Here is a 19335-nt window from a genome sequence, read left to right as displayed (position 1 = left end):
CTGCTATTAACATATTAAATTGACCTTTCAATAAATTGATTGCCTCTTTAATTTTCTTATCTGTTGGATTAGCTACTAAAGCCCGTTCCTGTTTACTAATCTCATCTTCTAATTCTTTTCTTTTTGTCCCCTGTTTCTTTCTATATTTATTATTCAAATATATCAAAATTCCTCGCATATATGCCTTACTTGCATCCCATACCATTTCCATCGATGTGCCCTTTTGCATATTCATAACAAAAAATTCTTTCATAAATTTTTTACACTCTTTTACATTTTCTTCATACCTAAACAAATTATCATTTAACCTCCAGGACCTCCTAGGCCCTTTCTCATACTCCAATTCCAGCCAAACTGGACTATGGTCTGTCAATGTTCTTGAGCAAATCTTCGTATTTTTCACCCTGGATAAAAGATTGCTAGTAATTAATATAAAATCAATCCTTGAAAAGGATTGATGTCTATCTGAAAAAAAAGTAAAATCTTTTTCTTCCAGGTTTCTTTCACGCCAGATATCTCTCAACTCCCAGTCATCCATCATTTCCCAAAACGCTTTGGGCAATTTTGCTCTTGTTGACACATTTTGTTTAGGTCCCATCTTGTCTTTTTTAACATCCAAAACACCATTCCAGTCGCCTAACAGGATACAAGTTTTATATGCCCAGTGTGTCAATTTTGAATGTAGTAAATTATAAAAGTTTTCTTGTTGTTGATTCGGGGCATAAACTCCGATTACAAGTATTTTTTCTCCTTTTACTAAAAGTTCTATCGCTAAAAATCTGCCTTGATCGTCTGCTTCAATTAATTTAGCAACTAAGTCTCTTTTCAAATATATAACTATACCATTTTTCTTTTCTGGTGCTGCTGCTACGTAAGATGTACCAAGTCTTGCATTAATCAGATATTTTTGATCTTGTATTCTTATATGAGTCTCTTGTAAACAAATTACTTCATTCTTAAATTGCTTAAGATAGTGAAATATTTTTCTTCTTTTCTGTGGAGAATTCAAGCCATTAACGTTCCAAGTCAAAAATCTAGTTCCCATCTCTGGGCTTTTGGAGCCTCTGAAGCAAGTCCTGATGCTCTGATTTCATTTGAGTTTTAGGTCTTGCTCCCCCCACTGCTCCTGTTCTAGTAGTATCTTGAATCATTTCTTGAGTTGCCATCTGGGATTGTTGTTGTCTTAATTCTTCCTTGAGTCTAGCTGTCACCGATCTGGTCTGTCTTTGATCCTTTGATAACTGCGAGAAATCAATCAGCACCAACTCCTGAGTAGCCATTTGAATTTGTATTTCTTCTTGATCAGCCAAAGCTCCCCCCTGAACTACTGTCAAGAGCTCTTCTGTCTCAGCTTCCATTACTTCTTTCTTTCTTTTGCCTTCTGGTGATTTAGTTGATTTGGGTGTGCCAGCCTTTAATACATTAGTATGAAAGTCTCTTGCTTTCCAAATTGTGTTAAGCCGATATCTCTCTCCTGAATAAGTCACCACTAGTCCAGTTGGCACCTCCCATCTGTACTGTATCTGACGTTTTCTCAGTTCATCCACCAGAAAGGCATACTCCCTTCTAGCTCTCAAGATCTTAGGGGGGATTTCTTTCATTGTCATTACTTCCTGGCCTTCCACCCGAAGCTTGTTTTTAAAAGTAGCCTGTAAAATTTCATTGCGTACTCTCCTTGTAGTAAAATATATCACAATGTCTCTTGGTAGATGTTTCTGTCTAGCAATCCAGGAGTTAACACGGTACAGCTTGTCCATCTGCCAGCCCAGATCATTTTTGGACTCCCCCACCAGCGGTGCCAATGCCTCAGACATCATTTCTCTCAAATTCTCTTGTTTATTCTCCTTCACCCCTCTAAATCTTAAAGCAAATTCCATATCTCTGTATTGTACCATTACTACATCGTCTTCAGCCCTTTGAATTCTGTTTTGAGCTTCTCCTATTTTGCTATCCAACATTTCAGAAGATTGTTTAATTTTCTCAACTCTGTCATCCACCATCTCAATATTGCTTGCCAGACACTTAAATGCCATTAATATATCATCCCTAATCCCCTGATTGCGAATTGCAATCTCATCTGACACAGCCTGTATCTTTTCATTAGTTTCCTTAATTTTTTCATTAGTTTCCTTAATTTTTTCATCAATCACATCAACAATTTTATTTTGGGTGATTTGGAGAGCTTGTTGCAACATTTCCAACGTTAAAGTCTGTGGATCCGCTGGAGGAGCAGAAACTTGTGATCTAGGAATATGAGCTGGGGAGCTACCAGCACTCCCAGTTCCTTTAGTAGGAACAGTTTTTACAGACTTTGAGGCCATTTCCAGTTTGAAATTAGTCTTTATATTTAATCAGAGTCAAAAAGAAGAGTTCCTCAAAAGATTTCCCAATGTTAATTAATGTTTAAAATCCTCCTTCTGTCAGCACAAAAGCTTTTTTTTTTCCCAAGCGAAGGGCTGCCAGCAAAACGAAACTTTTCCTGTAACTTTCCGTTTCCCCCACCCTTTCAAGCTTCAATCGCCATATTGTTGCAAAGTACTAAGTGATTACTTCCGAAGGAGGCTCTAGGCATTGGAGTTAGGTAAAAAATACTTGCAGTCTGATTTCTCCTTGCTCGTTCCGCCTGCTGTTAGTTCAAGATGTTAATTCCCTCATTTCCATTCAGCAAGATTGGTCGCGGCTTCTAATTCCGCTAATTAGCTAATTAGCAGAGACGTCCCTGGTCTGGAGCGGCTTGACAGGCTTTTAGGGAACGCACGCCCTTCGCGCCCCAGGATTTTTCCTAGGGCGTTTGGGGGGGTTCTACCTCCACCTGCCTGCTCTTCTCTCTCCCCTTTGCCCAGGGGGAGAATTTCAAGCCTCCAGACAGCGTTTGTCGGCTGTTCTGGGGCTTTAACGGAGCCAGGGAGCAGACGCTCTCAAAAGAACGTCTTTCAAAGCTCGCGGAGCCAGCGGAAGTCCCTGTGTGGTTTTTCTTGAAGCAGCTCTGGCATAGCTACAAAGTCCTGTCCAGAGGCCACCTTAAATGGGGTGAACCTATTCTACTATGCACAGAATTGTTATATGCTACTTCTGCAAAAGGCAAAAGGTCACCCCAATTGTCCTGTTAGTAATTAATGTAGCACCTGAGGTACTGTTCCAGGACTGAATTGGTTCTCTCACATGCTCCATTAGTTTGGGGGTGGTGGGAGGAACTTAAGCCCTGGACTTCAAAAATTCCTGCCAAAATTTCTGCCTTCTGCCACCAGTAGCCTCTCACCGGCCAGTACGCGCACATAGAGAGGGGCTCCTCAGGGTGCCGTCAGCCAAACAGTGTCAACTAGCAGCCCCCAAGGGGAGACCCTTCTCTGTGGAGGCACCTGCTATCTGGAGTGAGCTCCCCCCGGAGATACGGAGGATCCCGGATTTACGCACCTTCTGCTGTGCCCTCAAGACCTATTTATTTCAACAGGCTGGCCTGGCCTAACTTTCCTTTTAATTGTAACTTTTAAAATTGGTTTTAAAACATTAGAGGTGTTTTAAATTGTTTTGGGCCAAATTATTTAATGGGTTTTTATATTGTCTTTTAAATTTTGTAGTTTGTGTGTTTTATCTTTCTGGCTGTTCACTGCCCTGAGTCATTCAGGAGTAGGGCGGTATATAAATCTAATAAAAATGAAATGAAATGAAAATGAAAACTGAGATGTAAATTGCACTCCTCTATCTGAAAAAATGTGCTGTTTTTATTGCCTCTTCCCTCAGGGTTGCCGTGGCACCGAAGTTGGGTTTTCTGGATCAGCATGCCACAGCTTGGTGCCCTTTCTTCCCACATCTGAAGCATGTTGTGATCCTGGGATGTTTTTTACATATGGGAGGGAAGGACTTGCCCCGTCTGCTGAACCTCCCTCATCGGTCCCAGGCGAGGTCAATCTCCACTTCCTCCACCAACACATTCCAGTGTTGTAGGGTTGTGTGGCCCTGCACAAGATGCAGGTTTGGTAGACATCATCGTTGAGGCCATCTTTGAAGCAGTTAATGAGGATGTCTTCAGGCTATGTGGCTAACCAGCCTGCCATCTCCAGGAACTCCTGGGTGTATGTGGCCACCGGCCATCACCCTTGGGTGATGATCTTTATCTGGATCCGAGCCTTGTATTCAGCCAGTGAATCCATCCACTCAGCTGCTGCACTCTCCAGAGCCATGGTTAACTGTCTTATTTGAGTTTCTCCTGTCTCCAGTTTGGCTCCATACACCTGCATATAGTTCCAGAATTGCACCAGGAATAACCCAAGTTACTTGGGATCTCCCCCATACTTAACCCCCAAGGCTGGGATTTTTGGGCCTGGTGCCTTTGAGGAGCAGTTTCTGCAGATGGAGTGACTTGTGCAGCTTGGTCTGGGGTGAACCAAGAACCTTGGGTAGCCATCTGTGCAAGAAGTTCTTGGGGTCTTCGACTCCCCCTAACCTGTTGTATCAGGAACAGAGCCTGGTTTGGCAAGGCTTCCTCTGGGCTTCCCTCAAGGGGTGGTCTTTCCTTTGCCCCACACCCCTTGCCCATCTGAGCCTGATGGGCTTCTTGTTGAAGTCCAGCTCCTCTCACCATTCTGCCTCGGTTTGAGCACGGTGTAGTCTAGTGGGAGAACTGGCCATAGCTCCAGTTTCCTCCAGCTCACTCCTGTGGTTAGACATTGGATGATTGATCCCCACTGTAGACTACTGTCTCAAGGTTGACAATTAAAGCAGAGCTTGCCTAATGTCAGGGCTGCCTCTGTCCATTTCCTAGGAAAGAAAAATCCTCAGCTCCATAGATTTAGAGAAAAGTACTTTTACCAGGAACGAACTGAAAGCAAACAATTCCAGGCAAGCTGTGAGGCAAAACACACAAAAACAGCAACTTGAAACAAACTGTACAGCCCAACCCCCTTGTAGCTAGGCAACCGGAGGGCTTCTGCATACCAACACTAGAAGAGTTGGAGAGATAAGCAACACTTGGAGAGATAAGCAAAATTCAGGCTGTAGTTGCAAAGCTGCAATGAAAAATTCTCCATTGATCCCTCCCTCCTTTTCTAAGGCAGCAAGGATCTGGCTAGCTGACAGTAACATTAAAGGCCCTACTAGACATGGGATGCACAGGTGCTTAATAAGCCCAACCCTGGTGGGAAAATTGGGGGTCTACCTGGGGAGATTAAAGAACCAAATCACTTTCTGCCAGTTAGACGGGTCCATCACAGCTGGTGTCCCAGCCATATTCACCACTGAACCCCTGGAGTTAACTATGAAAGACCATTCCAAAACTCTGACTTTTGTTGTAGCACCAGGCATGGAATGGCCCCTCATCTTAGGGCTAACCTGGCTAAAAAAGTGGAACCCGTGGGTGGACTGGAGAGAGGGGCTCCTGAAATTCCCAAAAGGACAGCGAGCCCCACGCAACAGCAACCTCAAGGCAAGAGATGGGCCCTGTAGAGAAGTGGTGACCACTTCAAATGGTGAGCATTACAGGACATACCCTGAGAATACCAGGACCCGGCCAACGTGTTTAGCTCAGATGAGCTCCCACCCCACTGATGCACAGACTTGTGCCATCAAGTTTGTCCCTGGGGCCAAGTTACCAAAAACAAAAATGTATTCCATGACTCCGAGGGAGCTCAATGAGCTGCAAAATTTCATAGACAAAAACGCAGGGTTTCATTCAACCTGCTAGACCACAGGTATCAAACTCGATTGCGTTATGTGATGTATTGTGATGTTTTTGCCTTTGCAGAGCTGGAATGGGCATGGCCTGTGTGTGATACATCCAGTTTGACAGGTCTGTGCTAGACCCAAGGTAGCTGCCCCAGTACTGTTCCAGGAGAAGAAGGATGGTTCTCTTCATCTGTGCATGGATTATAGGGGTCTGAATGTGGTATGTGTTGAAAATATGTATCCCCTCCCCCTCATGAAGGACATGCTGGCCCACCTTTCAAAAGGCAGAATATTCTCAAAACTGAACTTATGGGAGGCTTATTACCGGGTCAGAATTAAAGAGGGGGATGAATGGAAAACTGCCTTTAACTGCCCTGTAGGGTGTTTCCAATTTAAAGTGCTCCCTTTTGGACTGCAGGGAGGTCCCGCCAATGTTCATGCAGCTGATCAATGAGATGCTCCATGAACACCTGTACAAGGAGGTTTTGGTGTACCTTGATGACGTACTAATTTACACCAAAATGAAAACTGAACATGTGAAATTGGTCAGGGCAGTCCTGAACAAACTCCGAGCAGCCAAACTGTATGCCAAACTGTCCAAATGTGAATTCCACAAGGACAAGATAGATTACTTGGGTTACCGAATGTCCCATGAGGGGGAAGAGATGGACCCAGAGAAAGTACGGGTAGTGCTAGAATGGGCACCTCCCCGCACAAGGAAACAGCTGCAGAGTTTCCTCAGCTTCACCAACTTTTACAGGCATTTCATCCCATTGTTCACCAAAATTGCCCTTCCCATCACTAACTTGCTGAAAAGAAGAGAGGTGGACAAGCCAAAACCCAGCCAACCCCTAAAATGGACAATGGATGCCAAGCGGCATTTGAAAAGTTTAAAAGCCTTTTTTCCGCTGAACTGGTGCTAAGGCACCTGGACCCGGAAAAGCCTTTTGTCATTCAAGCCGATGCCAGTGATATAGCCATCAGGGCTGTCCTACTTCAGGAGAACGCACAGGGCCAACCTCAGCCTTGTGCTTATACCTCAAAAAAATTAACAGAGATGGAGCAACGTTGGGCAGAGTGGGAGAAGGAGGCCTATACTGTTCAATGGGCTCTCCTCACTTGATGCCACTTTCTGGAGGGGAAAAAGATGCTGTTCCACATGTGGACAAACCACAAAAACCTCAAGAAAGACCCCAAGAAAATTGTCCCCTAAACAGGCCTGCTGGGCCCAGCACTTCCAAAGGTTTAACTTCACCCTCCACTATTTGCCAGGTGGAAGAATTTCCTGGTGGATACCTTGTCAAGGTTACCATAGTACAACAGCACAAAGCCAGAAATAGTCATGCCCTTGGTCCCAGCATTGCAATTAGCAGCCTGAGTAACCACTAGAGCACAAGAGAAGGGGGGCCCTTCCTTGGATAACCCAACTACCTTAGCTTTTAAACAGGCCTTGACTGAAGATGAATGATTCCTTAGCCACAAAGATTCCTGCTGCATGCATGAAGGCTTACCCTGGGCGGGAGGAAAGTTATACGTTCCAGCCAGTCAAAGACTAAAAACTATGCAAACCTGCCATGACTTGGGACTAGCCAGACAGTTTGGGTTTGTAAAAATCTTACACCTTCTGAAAAGATTATTTTGGTGGCCATCCCTCAAAAAAGACATTGAGTGCTATGTAGCTAATTGCCCCATCTGTGCAGCTGCCAAATGAAGGCAAGGGGAAATGCCTGGCCTTCTGTAGCCAGTGGCGGAACCTTCAGCACTCTGGAGAGAGATTTCTATGGATTTTATGGTAGAACTGCCAGAACTGCCCAAAAGCATGGGAAACACCATCATTTGAGTGGTGACCAACCTTTGCTTGAAACAGGTCCACTTCATCCCATGCCAAAAGATCCCACTGCCAAAACACTGGCAAAGCTGTTCCTCCACCACGTTTACAGCCTACATGGTGCCCCACCTCATATAATCTCCAATAGGGGATCCAGTTCACCTCAAAGTTCTGGAAGGCATTTTTAACTCTTTTGGGGACTGAGTTTGAACCATCATCCTCAAATGAATGGTGGAGATAGAAAGTATGAACAATACCTTAGATCACAGGTGTCAAACTCACAGTATCATGTTGCCGTCACGTGATGTTTTGTGATGTTTTCCCATTCACAGAGCTGGAATGGGCGTGGCCTGCACATGACACATCTGGCCATGGGCCACCAGTTTGACACCCCTGCCTTAGATGCTTTATTAACTACCAGCAAGACAACTAGACTGAGCTCCTGCCATTCGTGGAGATTGCCTATAACAACGCTGTGCACACAAACACAGGGTTTACTTCCTTCCAGGTAGTCGTTGGCCAGGAATTCAACCCATTGCCAGAGCTATCAAGCAGCGAACCACCATGCCATCCTTAAAGAAATGGATAAGCCAGCTACAAAATATATGGCCGGTGGTTTGCAAAGCACTAGATGAAGCCCAAGCAGTGTTCTGACCTAGGCTTCCTGAGTCATTAAAACACACAAGTAGTCCCAAAAACCTCTTTTATTGCAACAGCTGTGAATTCTGTTCATTCACAGATGAGTCCCAATTAGTTATAAATAGTCCTTCAGGAGAAGTCCTTCAGGATAATCACCCACCTTTATCTCCCTTGACACACTGCCAAAGACCTAATTGGCAAAGCCACATAGAGTCCAAAATCAAACAGAGCTTCAGACTTTAAGCTGAACCAAATGAACAAATGTTGCTTCCTGCAAAGGCCTATGTGCCTTTGCTCCTCTTTTAAATCTTATGGGAGGGGCCAATCATCTCCCAGTCCTACTCCTGAATCATCCCTTTTGTTTTAGCTGTTCTTGCCTTCTGGCAGCTCTGCGCATACGCTCACTGGGAACAGGTTCCCCCTGTTCCTCTGCCTCACTGAGGTACGACTCTGGAGGCTCCAGAGGTAGCACTTATCTCCCAGATGGCCCTTTCTCTGCCTCCAATGCAGATCCCTTGTCCAAGCCTTCCCCAGACTCCAGGACATGGTCCTCCCCAGCCTCCTCACTGTCTGACTCTGCTGCCAGCTCCACAGGCTGTTGGCGGAGCACAACAAGCAGCCTACAAGGCACAGGGCAGATAAAAAGAGAGTGGAACCTAAACCATTTTACATGGGAGATCACGTATACCTTTCAATGAGGTTCCTGCAATCCTTACAGCCCTCCAAAAAGCTGGGGCTGAAATTTGTTGGACTCTTCCCCATTACACGCATTATAAACCATGTCACAGTGGAACTTGAATTACCAAAAACCTTAAGGCAAATTCCCCCAGTGTTCCATTGTAGCCTTCTAAAGCTGGAAGTAACCTCACCCTTGAGGCCAGTCCATTATAATAGAAGGAGAACAGTTTGAAATTAAAGAAATTCTTGACTCCCAAAAAATCCACAGAGTGACTCAATATTTAGTGGCATGGCAAAACCTCCCTTCAATTCAAAACAAATGCATTCATAAGAAACATGTTAGAACTCCTAGGCTTGCTTTGGTCCTTCTTTACTTTGATGTATCTTCCTGGGAAAGGAAGGGGGAGGGATGAGCCTGGGGCCATCTGTTTTATCTCAGCTCCAAAGTAGATGAGAACGCTGCACCAGAGAACTTCTTATCACCGTCTCAGCTCGAAGTTCTCCCAACAATACAACACCAGGTGATTGGCTCACATCGGACTGAGCAGTGGGAGGGGTTTTTGATGAACAACTTTTAACCTAACATTTTAGCATGGGAACTTTAGATCCTGCCTATGTCCCTTGCTATCACTATCTTCCAATAAAAGTTCCTTTTGAAATGCTTCCTGTTTCAAGAGTTCTGCTTACAATTGGTTTCTAGCCTTTGCTCTGACTGGACTCCAAATAAGGAAAAGCAAATAAGAAATTTGGTATCCTTAACCTGGAAAAGATGGGAAAAATCTATGACAACACTCTGTAAATCCCTGAAAAGTGGTCCTACAGACAATGCTGACAGTTTGTTTTTGATAATGCTCTTCCCCAGGGCCTAGAACAGTGATGGCTAACCTTTTCCAGACCAAGTGCCAAAAGTACACATGCGTGCATATACGCACATGTGTGCCCAAACCCCCAAAATGCAATGCAGCCCCACGCATGCAATCTGCCCCCATGCATGCGCCCCACCCCCAGGTCTGTGCCTACCCCATGCATGCGCGCACAGCCCCCCATACATGTCCTACTCCCCATGCATGCACATACCCCATGCGCCCTGCAACCCACACATGCATGGCAGGTACCTGATGACCAGCTGGCTGTGGGAGGAGCACATGCATGCGCAGCAGAGCTGAATTGGGGCGATGGCTCGTGTGCTCACAGAGAGGGCGCTGTGTGCCACAGGTTTGCCATCACGGGCCTCAAATTTACTGGAAGACAAATTTCAAAATATCAGTTCAACAGTGAGACCAATTGACCAGGATTTGGTTTGCTTCCTTTCCTTAGCTGGGATTCAAGGAACAGGAAAATACCATTCCCTTATTAAACTTAATGCAGCTAAATTCTGGTCCTGTAGGTTTTTAAATTAAAAAAGAAATAACTTTCCACAGGGAAAAAAATCACTGTGCTGGGTAAATTAGTGCAGCAGCACACAGAGAGCTGGAGCTGAAGCTGAAGCTGAGACTACACTCAATCTCTTCAATGGGAGGGAGGACCATTCAGGAAGGGAATTACTTTAGGGGAGGGCCTGAGATTTGTTTCTTTTCCTAGTTATGGGGATGTGATATACAGATTTTGTTTTTAAAATGGGTAAACTCTATTTTGGAATTATACTGCCATTGTGTACACAACTCAGAACCAAAAGAACTTGGACTGATTTACAGCACTCAGTGAGCAGAATTCTGGAGAGATTTCTAAATCATCAAAAACATACCAATTAGCCCACATTCTATGTCAGAATCAGCTGGTTACACTGCATTTAATTTAACTACTACACAAAATTCCTGGGGAGGGGTTTTGATTCTTTATTTCTGTAATGCACAGGGGAAATATCGGAGGACTGAAAAAGAGCTGATATAGTACCAATCTACAAAAAGGGGTAAAAATGGATCAAGTATAGGCCAATCTGGATGACACCAATACCTGGGAAAATCCTGGAAAAGATAATCAAGTGGAGGATTTATGAGCACCTAGAAATGAACAAGGTGAGAAGCCAGCATGGGTTTATTAAAAAGAGATCATGCCAGACAAACCTTATATCCTTCTTTGATAAAGTGATTAAATTAGTGAACCAGCAAAATGCTGTGGACATAGTATACTTGGACTTTAAACTGTAGCCAAGGGAAGCTCGTGGAGTGCATGGGGAGGAGCTCAATCTGAGAGAGTCTTTACCTTTGTAAAGGTAAATTGATTCCTCTGCGCATGCCCCAAGATGGCGCTGTCCATGTGAGATCCGCCCGATGATGGGACGGTTTCTGGTCATTTGGGGGTCTGGGGAGCTGACTTGACCATCTGCAGCCCCAGCCCCAGCTGTGGGAGCCTCTGCCCAGCCTGTTGAGGGCTTTTTCGCCCTCCGGAGCATTGCGGCTGGGCGGAGCCGACGCGAGAGGCGCTGCGGGAGAATGGCGGCCTGGATACGGCAGTCTTCTTTGGCAGAGGCCGCGGAGGCCGGGGCGGCCCCGGCCCCTGTCGTGGGAGCCCTGCCCAGCCTGCTGAGGGCTTTTTCGCCCTCCGGAATATTGCGGCTGGGTGGAGCCGACGCGGGAGGCGCCGCGGGAGAATGACAGCCGCCTTCTGTGCTGGAGGCCGCGGAGGCCGGAGCGGCGGCAGCTGTGGGCGCGGCGGTGGTGGCATGGAGCAGGCCCTCCCCTCCCAGGCCCTGGATGTTGTCCCGGTGGTCCTGGGATGTGTCGAGGGGCCGGGTTCCAGACGGCATCGACGATGGCAGCTGAGGCGGCAATGGCGGCTGTGGCTCGATGGCGAGACGATGGCGGCGGCGGCCTGGTGCTTAGCAGCGAAGAATGGGGGGAGATATGGCCGCTTTGTTTCTGGCCTTACCATTAATATCTGGAATAGACTATCTGACCTGGGGGCTGGAGACTGGAGACGGGAGATACAATCAGGGGGTGTTATGAAGTCCTGGGGGCTGGAGAGGCTGGAGTGCGACCAAAAAACTGGTCATCTGGTCGCCTCGATTGATCCCTCCCCCCCCATGCCCTTGACTTGGTCTTCGGCTCCCCGCCTCCACGTTGTATCCAGCTGTATGTTATCCCTCCCTTTGAACATCTTCTCTCCCTCGGGTTTAATAACATCATGCCTCTATGGTCTGGCTCCTTTTTCATCCTGAGCCCCAAGCTGGAGGGTGTCTGGGCAACTGTCATGCGGGAGCTGAGGGAGTTGCTGCCTTTCACCAATGGAGGAATAGACCATCTAACCTTCCTAAGCCCTTTCCATCTGGGCTAGCCACCGTGAGAGGGTGGCTTGGATTCTTACCTCCAATCTTGATGAAATGACACGGGACTCCTCCCACTGCAGTGAGAGGGCAGTGGAGTCCAGCTACCTGCTTTGAGATCCATCTTGCTCCAACATCTTAGACTATTTATCAAACTCCTGACCAGACTTTTTTACCTCTCATCTATGTATGGCTTATACCACGACAGACCTGCTTGCGCTGCGAGATGCCCCCCTCTCGCGGCGATGGCCTTCCACGTTATCAAAGGCCTACCTTAAGGACGGGCTTTGGAGCCCTGAGAGGTGGCATGTTTCAAAGCGGGGATTAAGGGGTTCTTTAATTAGGGTTTTTAATAATTTTTTAAGGGGAACCGGGAGGACGACCAAAGGGGATGGGGGGGGTAATCCACCAAGGTCAGAGCCGAGCCCGGCACTGGGTAACGGTTTGGAGGACATTGCACGAGGGAATGGGGAGGGGGCGGAGGGAAATACCATCTGCACGGTGGCTGGGAGGGGCAGATATGGCGGGAGCAGGGGGCCACATCATGTGTTGGGGACGCGCACTCGCTGTCTGAGAGCAATTGCGCGCCCCGGCCCCCAAGGCTCCCCTCGGATACTAGGTGGCTTAGATACTCAGGACCTGGGCCTGCGATTGATGCTGTGCAACGCTAGGTCTGTGGTAAATAAGGCCCCCCTCATTCACGATCTTATCCAGGAGGGGGGAGCGGACCTGGCAGGTATTACGGAGACCTGGTTGGGACCGGAGGGAGGTGTCCCTCTGGTCGAGATGTGTCCACCAGGTTTCAGAGCATACCATCAACCGAGAGCCCAGGGGAGGGGCGGGGGGGTGGCGGTTATTATTAAAGAAGGTCTTGGTTCGAGGGAGACCACTGTGCCTCAGATTGTCGGATGTGAGTCCCTCTTCGTGAGATGGGGTCATGGGGTTCAGATGGGCTTGCTGCTTGCGTACCTGGCTCCCTGCCGCGTGGCAGCAGCCCTGCCTGAGCTACTCGACGTGATAGCCGCGGTGGCAGTTGATACACCCAGGCTTATGGTCATGGGTGATTTCAACTTGCCATCCGTTGGTGAAACGTCTGGGATGGCTCGGGAGTTCATGGCTTCCATGACGGCCATGGACCTGACCCAGTTAGTTCATGGCCCCACTCACGGGGGGGGACACACTCTAGACTTGATTTTTGTCTCTGGCCAGTGGTTGAGTGATCTTGTTATAGGGGATATAGATATGGAACCCTTGTCATGGTCAGATCACTCACTCCTTCGTCTGGACCTTCGTACCACTACACCCCGCCGCAGGGAGGCGGACCCAATTAGATGGGTCCGCCCCAGGCGCCTGATGGATCCTGATAGGTTCCAGACGGAGCTTGGGCCAATTCCTGATGATCTGGCACACGACTCGGCCGAGGACCTAGTAGCTGCCTGGGACCGGGCGGCTGGTGGGGCCTTGGATCGAGTCGTGCCTTTGCGGCCTCTGACCCGGTGTCGATCCCTCGCGGCTCCTTGGTTCACCGAGGAACTGAGGGAGATGAAACGCCGGAAAAGACGCCTAGAGAGCGGTTGGAGGGCCAGTCGCGCTGAATCTGACCGAACACTGGTAAGGTCGCATATTAAGACCTACCTAGTGGCGATAAAGACGGCAAAGTTTAATTACTTTTCCGCCTCTATTGCGTCATCAGGGAATCGTCCGGCCGCCCTGTTCAGGGTAACCCGCTCCCTGCTCCATCTGGGAGCGCGGGAGGATCCATTGGAAGGCAGGGCGGAGGATTTCGGACAATACCTGCATGACAAAATCGCTCAGATCCGGGGGGACTTGGACTCTGACTGGGTAGATCAGGGCAGGGTGACGAGGAATAGTCCTGAGAATGTTATCTGGGAGGAGTTTGATGCTGTGACTCCCGATGATGTGGACAGGATCTTGGGGAGACTTAGTGCGGCCACATGTTTACTGGACCCGTGTCCCTCCTGGTTGGTACTGGCCTCCCGGGAGGTTACACGAGGCTGGCTCCAGGGTATTATCAACGCTTCGTTGAGTGAGGGTTACTTCCCCGCGGCCTTGAAGGAGGCGGTGGTGAGGCCTCTCCTCAAGAAGCCGTCCCTGGATCCAGCAATATTGGCCAACTACCGTCCTGTCTCCAACCTTCGCTTCCTGGCGAAGGTTGTTGAGAGTGTGGTCGCGCGACAGTTCCCGCAATTCCTGGAGGAAACATCCTATCTGGATCCGTTCCAGTCTGGTTTCAGGCCTGGGCACAGCACGGAAACGGCATTGGTCGCGTTGGTTGATGATCTCTGGAGGGCTCGGGACAGGGGTTGCTCCTCTGTTCTGGTCCTGTTAGACCTCTCAGCGGCTTTTGATACCATCGACCATGGTATCATGCTGCACCGGTTGGAAGAGTTGGGGATGGGGGGCACCGTGTTACGGTGGTTCTCCTCCTTTCTCTCCGACCGGTCGCAGTTCGTGTTGGCAGGGGGGCAGAGGTCGACCTCGAGGCCTCTTATATGTGGAGTGCCTCAGGGGTCGGTCCTCTCGCCCCTCCTGTTCAACATTTATGTGAAGCCGCTGGGCGAGATCATCCGTGGCTTTGGGGTGAGATACCATCAGTACGCTGATGATACTCAGCTGTACATTTCCACCCCAGGCCACCCCAACGATGCCCTTGAAGTGATGTCCCAGTGCCTGGAGGCTGTACGGATCTGGATGGGGAGGAACAGGCTCAGGCTCAACCCTTCCAAGACTGAGTGGCTGTGGTTCCCGGCATCCCGATATAGTCAGTTGACTCCATCACTGACTATTGGGGGCGAGTCTTTGGCCCCCACAGAGAGGGCTCGCAATCTGGGAGTCCTCCTGGATACACAGCTGTCCTTGGAGGAACATCTGACGGCTGTAACCAGGGGGACCTTTTATCAGGTTCGCCTGATCCGCCAGTTGCGGCCCTTTCTTGATCGGGATTCCTTGTGCACAGTCACTCATGCCCTCGTGACCTCTCGCCTTGATTACTGCAATGCTCTCTACATGGGGCTCCCTTTGAGGAGCACCCGGAGGCTCCAACTGGTCCAGAACGCAGCAGCGCGGGTAGTGACGGGAGCAGCGTGGCGCTCCCATGTAACACCGCTCCTGCGTGAACTGCACTGGCTCCCGGTGGTCTTCCGGGTGCGCTTCAAGGTGTTGGTTATCACCTTTAAAGCGCTCCATGGCATAGGGCCTAGCTATCTTCGAGACCGCCTACTGCCACCGACGACCTCCCACCGACCCGTGCGCTCCCACAGAGAGGGCCTCCTCGGGGTGCCATCAGCCAAACAATGCAGGCTGGTGACCCCCAGGGGGAGGGCCTTCTCTGTGGGGGCACCTACCCTCTGGAATCAGTTGCCCCCTGAGATAAGGAGAATCCATGACCTCAGTGCCTTCCGCCGTGCCCTTAAAACTTTCTTTTTTCAACAAGCCGGGCTGGCTTAATTTCTTTTTAAGGGTTTTATTAATTGTTCTGTTTTGCTGATCGTTTTTAATTAACGGGGCCAAATCTATATATATTTTTAAATGTGTTTTAATATTTGTATGTGGTGTTTTTATCTGGCTGTTCACCGCCCTGAGTCCTCAGGGAGAAGGGCGGTATACAAATTCAAAAATAAATAAATAAATAAATAAATAAATATTTGCATAGCAAATATTTCCAGTTTACTTGCTGAAAATCAGTTAAAGTTGAGATTTCTCTCAGATGATATATCACTTTTGTAATAGCAAAGGAAAGGTTTTACTTCAAATGTATATTCCAAGACAAAGAGAAACAGATAACTTGAATTTACCCAAAATATATAACCAGTGAAATCTCAATTTTATTTGGAAGGAAGAACTTTCTTCTCCCCCACCTTTTCTATTCAGATCATCTGTTGGTAATTACTCTCCAATCTTTGTTGAGAACTTGTGTTATTTAATATTTCCTCCGTACTTGAACAAATAAGCAATAATAGCTGCAAGGTAGTTGACCACAGGAGTAGAAAGATGTTTAGCATGAAAGAGGCAATGTACACCTTGGTTTATAAAAACATCTGTTTTTTATTAGTGATTAAGACAAATCCTAGCTGTTGAAATCTGGGAGAATAGGTACACTGAAAGATTCTGCAAGTGGGAGAGACAGTTAAGCTTTAAATCCAGAAACATCAAAGGGTTTTTATAAAATAGAGAATTCTTATCTCAGACTTCATTATGTAATAATTAATTTCTGTTCTTTTACTATAGACTAAAGGCTATTTTCCAAATATTATGAAATCTAACTTGAGAAACATTTTCATTATATGCTTTGATTACATATCCATGTAAAACAAAAAAATAATAATCACAAATTAATATGTACTATAGATGTAGTGGAATTTTGAAAAGAAAGGCAAAGAGGTCGTGGTGGGCATTCTTTCTCTGTAAATGGGTTTTCCTTTTAAGATGATTGTGCATTGGGGAGCATAAGCTGGCTAGGAATTCTGGGCATTGAAGTTCACACATCTTAAATTTGTTGAGCTTGAGAAACATTGCAGAGAATGTGAACCAATTGTCGGTTACTATGAATCCCATTTCTTATATCTTCATTCTTTGGACATGATGTCATCATAGCATGATCTTAGATCAAAAGGTTAGGCAAGTCAGATTGACATGGTCAAGCATCTTTTCTTTAAACATGTATGATGGAATGTCTGTGGCATGTATTCTAGCACCTGGAAGATATTCTCTCTGATAAAGTGGTCAGTAATTAGTGATTAGTACCTGATTAGTACTAGTGTCAACTGTCCAGTTCGTAAATCCAGAAAAAGAAACTCCTGGGACATTATTTTATCAAGAGTATAAACTTTACTGAATAAATCACATTGGCACAGAATAAGTGAAACCATCTCTGTGTTTCCCACACAAAGCAAGTAGTTAATTCCCCCTTTCCCACAGTCCATTACGTCCACCAATCACTTCTGTTCATTTTGTTATGGGAACCAGCCAGCCACACTGGGGCATCTGTTTAGGGTGTCCTTGAGGTGGGAGTAATGTCTCACAGGAACCAACGATGCTTGGATGCTATTCCCCCTACCCTTGCATTCCATTCCATTCCACTCCTCTCACTTTTCTTTGTCAAGCTGTGAGTGGAACATAGATGAAAGTGTGAGTTAGTCTTGACAATTAGATTTACCCATGAGAGATTAAGGTCTCCTTTCTGACCTTGTTTGTTTATTTGTTGACCAGCTTCATTGATGTTACCTAGTTTGGTAATGAAATATCTGCAAGAAAACAACAAAACTCATAGAGCACCAAGGCTCCCTCATTTCAAACCTGAGTTACAAATATTCTCCTTTAGATGTAATTCTGTTTAGATTGGGATCCTAGCCATCTTCAGGTTTTATCCAGTGTCATCTAGGAAGATCCTAAGGGACACAAGCTAGATTTTCATTTTGTCGGCAAATGTGTTGTTTGTTGTAACTGTTTGTACAGTGATTTTCTATACTATGCTACATTTTGCTATTACATTTCTATGATTGCACCAACATTCTCTGAAAAACAGCTAGGACAACTCCCAATGATCCTTGATATTTCAAGATTGTAAACCAGTCTCTATTCCCCACCATTGCCCATTGTAGTCTGATATCTTTTTTCATTTTCCCTTCAATCTGTAAATATTATTTGTGCAATTTAAGAGATTCTCTTGGATTCTGGAGGCTGTATATTTTGTTGTCCACAGATACAGAGAATTGTTTGGATATGGTTTGTAAGTAAGGATATGCAAAACTTAACAAGGAAAGCCATAGAATATAGGAAGAACTATCTGTTCTAATGATTGCATTGCATTGGCTCAACCTACTTTTCCTTTTCGCATGTTTCATCTTAGTTACTAGAAGTTCAAAAGACTCAGACTTAGACCTCCAGTCCTTGTGGAAACAGAAATATCATTTCAGAGCTTTGATTTCAAATGTTGCTTACACATCTTCCCTCTTCTTTCAGCACAAAGAACAGTATATATCCAGGCTGAGCTAGTGCTAGATGAACAATGAACTGTTTAATAAACCAAATAGTTTTTTTCTCTGAAAAATCATGTTCAACTAGATTTACAATATGTATTTTAACTTTTTCTTGGCAGGATTTTAAAAAGGAATCTGGATGCTCTGGACATCCACATCTGTTTTCTTTCTGACATCTGAACTTCAAAGAAGTTACTGTGGCAGAGAATAAGACATTGCATTTCATTTCCCTTCCTGGGCAAGCTACAGACTGACAAGCTAGGGTATCTGTTTAAAATTTCATTGTGTAAATCCACTTTTTATTTCCTAGCTTTAAAAATGGATGCAAGAGTTAAACTAATATACAAATTGGAAATGTAGATTTATGTGCACTACATTGTATCCCAGATTCAATACAACTGAATGTTTACTTGAATCTCTACATTATAACAAAAGAAAGACATAAATATTTAAAGGCAACCTAAGCAGCTTATTAACTAATCAGGCCCTGAAAAAAAGGACTTTCTATATCATTAACTTTTTTGTATCTATCAAAAGTCCTAAATATTTACATTTAATTTTCTAAAAAAACACTGGTTAGTATAAAAATGTATAAGAGCATATATTAGAATATTTTGTCTATCTGTCTTGTTTGTTTGTATTATGTGGATATGGAATGTGGCATGCATATTTTTGAGTTTTTGTCCTAAAACTGGGAATAGTAAAATAAAATGTGCTGAAAACAAAGAATTTGCCCTTTTTGAGGTCTTTGTTGAGGTCAACTCTTCCCTTTTTCTTTTTTCTTTTTTTGTTACCTTGTTATGCAGGGGTTCAGGTGTGACTCGGTAAAAATAAAGAGACGGAGCCCTGATGTCTCTTGATAAGCCAAACACATTTATTCAGCTGAACAAGGCAGGTGCTTTTGTTGGAAGAACCCTGAACACAGTGTTAGGCAGATATACAGTATAGATTTCTTACTTTTACTTAGTTGCATAACAGGAAGTTAGCACACATCAGATAAGGTATAGAAGTTATAAAAAAACTTAGGTATGCCTTCTGTGATTTTGGTCACATGCTTAACCCAAAGACTTATGGTTTCTTGTAACACTTTCCACAGCCTTAAAAGCCTGCTCAGGCCTGAACTTTAGTTCTGCCATTTCAACATATGTTCCTTTTAATCAATCATCAAACTCATCAGATTCCTGATCAACAACTTCTTGGAGGGCAACAAATATTTATTTTATTTATTTATTTTATTTATTTAATTTATATACCGCCCTACTCCCGAA

The 19335-nt window shown here is 45.8% G+C and overlaps 1 long non-coding RNA gene across 1 annotated transcript in view; it reads left to right on the top strand.

Moving 5' to 3' along the window:
* Positions 1-18783, top strand: part of LOC148112662 (uncharacterized) — an 87812-nt gene extending 69029 nt beyond the window's left edge. Inside the window, exon 3 of the long non-coding RNA XR_015729239.1 lies at positions 18187-18783. This is a non-coding gene — a long non-coding RNA (uncharacterized LOC148112662). The remainder of the gene's footprint in view (positions 1-18186) is intronic.
* Positions 18784-19335: the final 552 nt, after the last annotated feature.

The sequence above is a fragment of the Pantherophis guttatus genome, chromosome 8 (assembly GCF_059756535.1).
Source record: "Pantherophis guttatus breed Tessera chromosome 8, ASM5975653v1, whole genome shotgun sequence".
Classification (NCBI taxonomy): domain Eukaryota; kingdom Metazoa; phylum Chordata; class Lepidosauria; order Squamata; family Colubridae; genus Pantherophis; species Pantherophis guttatus.
Note: the sequence above shows the minus strand (reverse complement) of the source record. Positions and strands in the feature narration are given on the sequence as shown.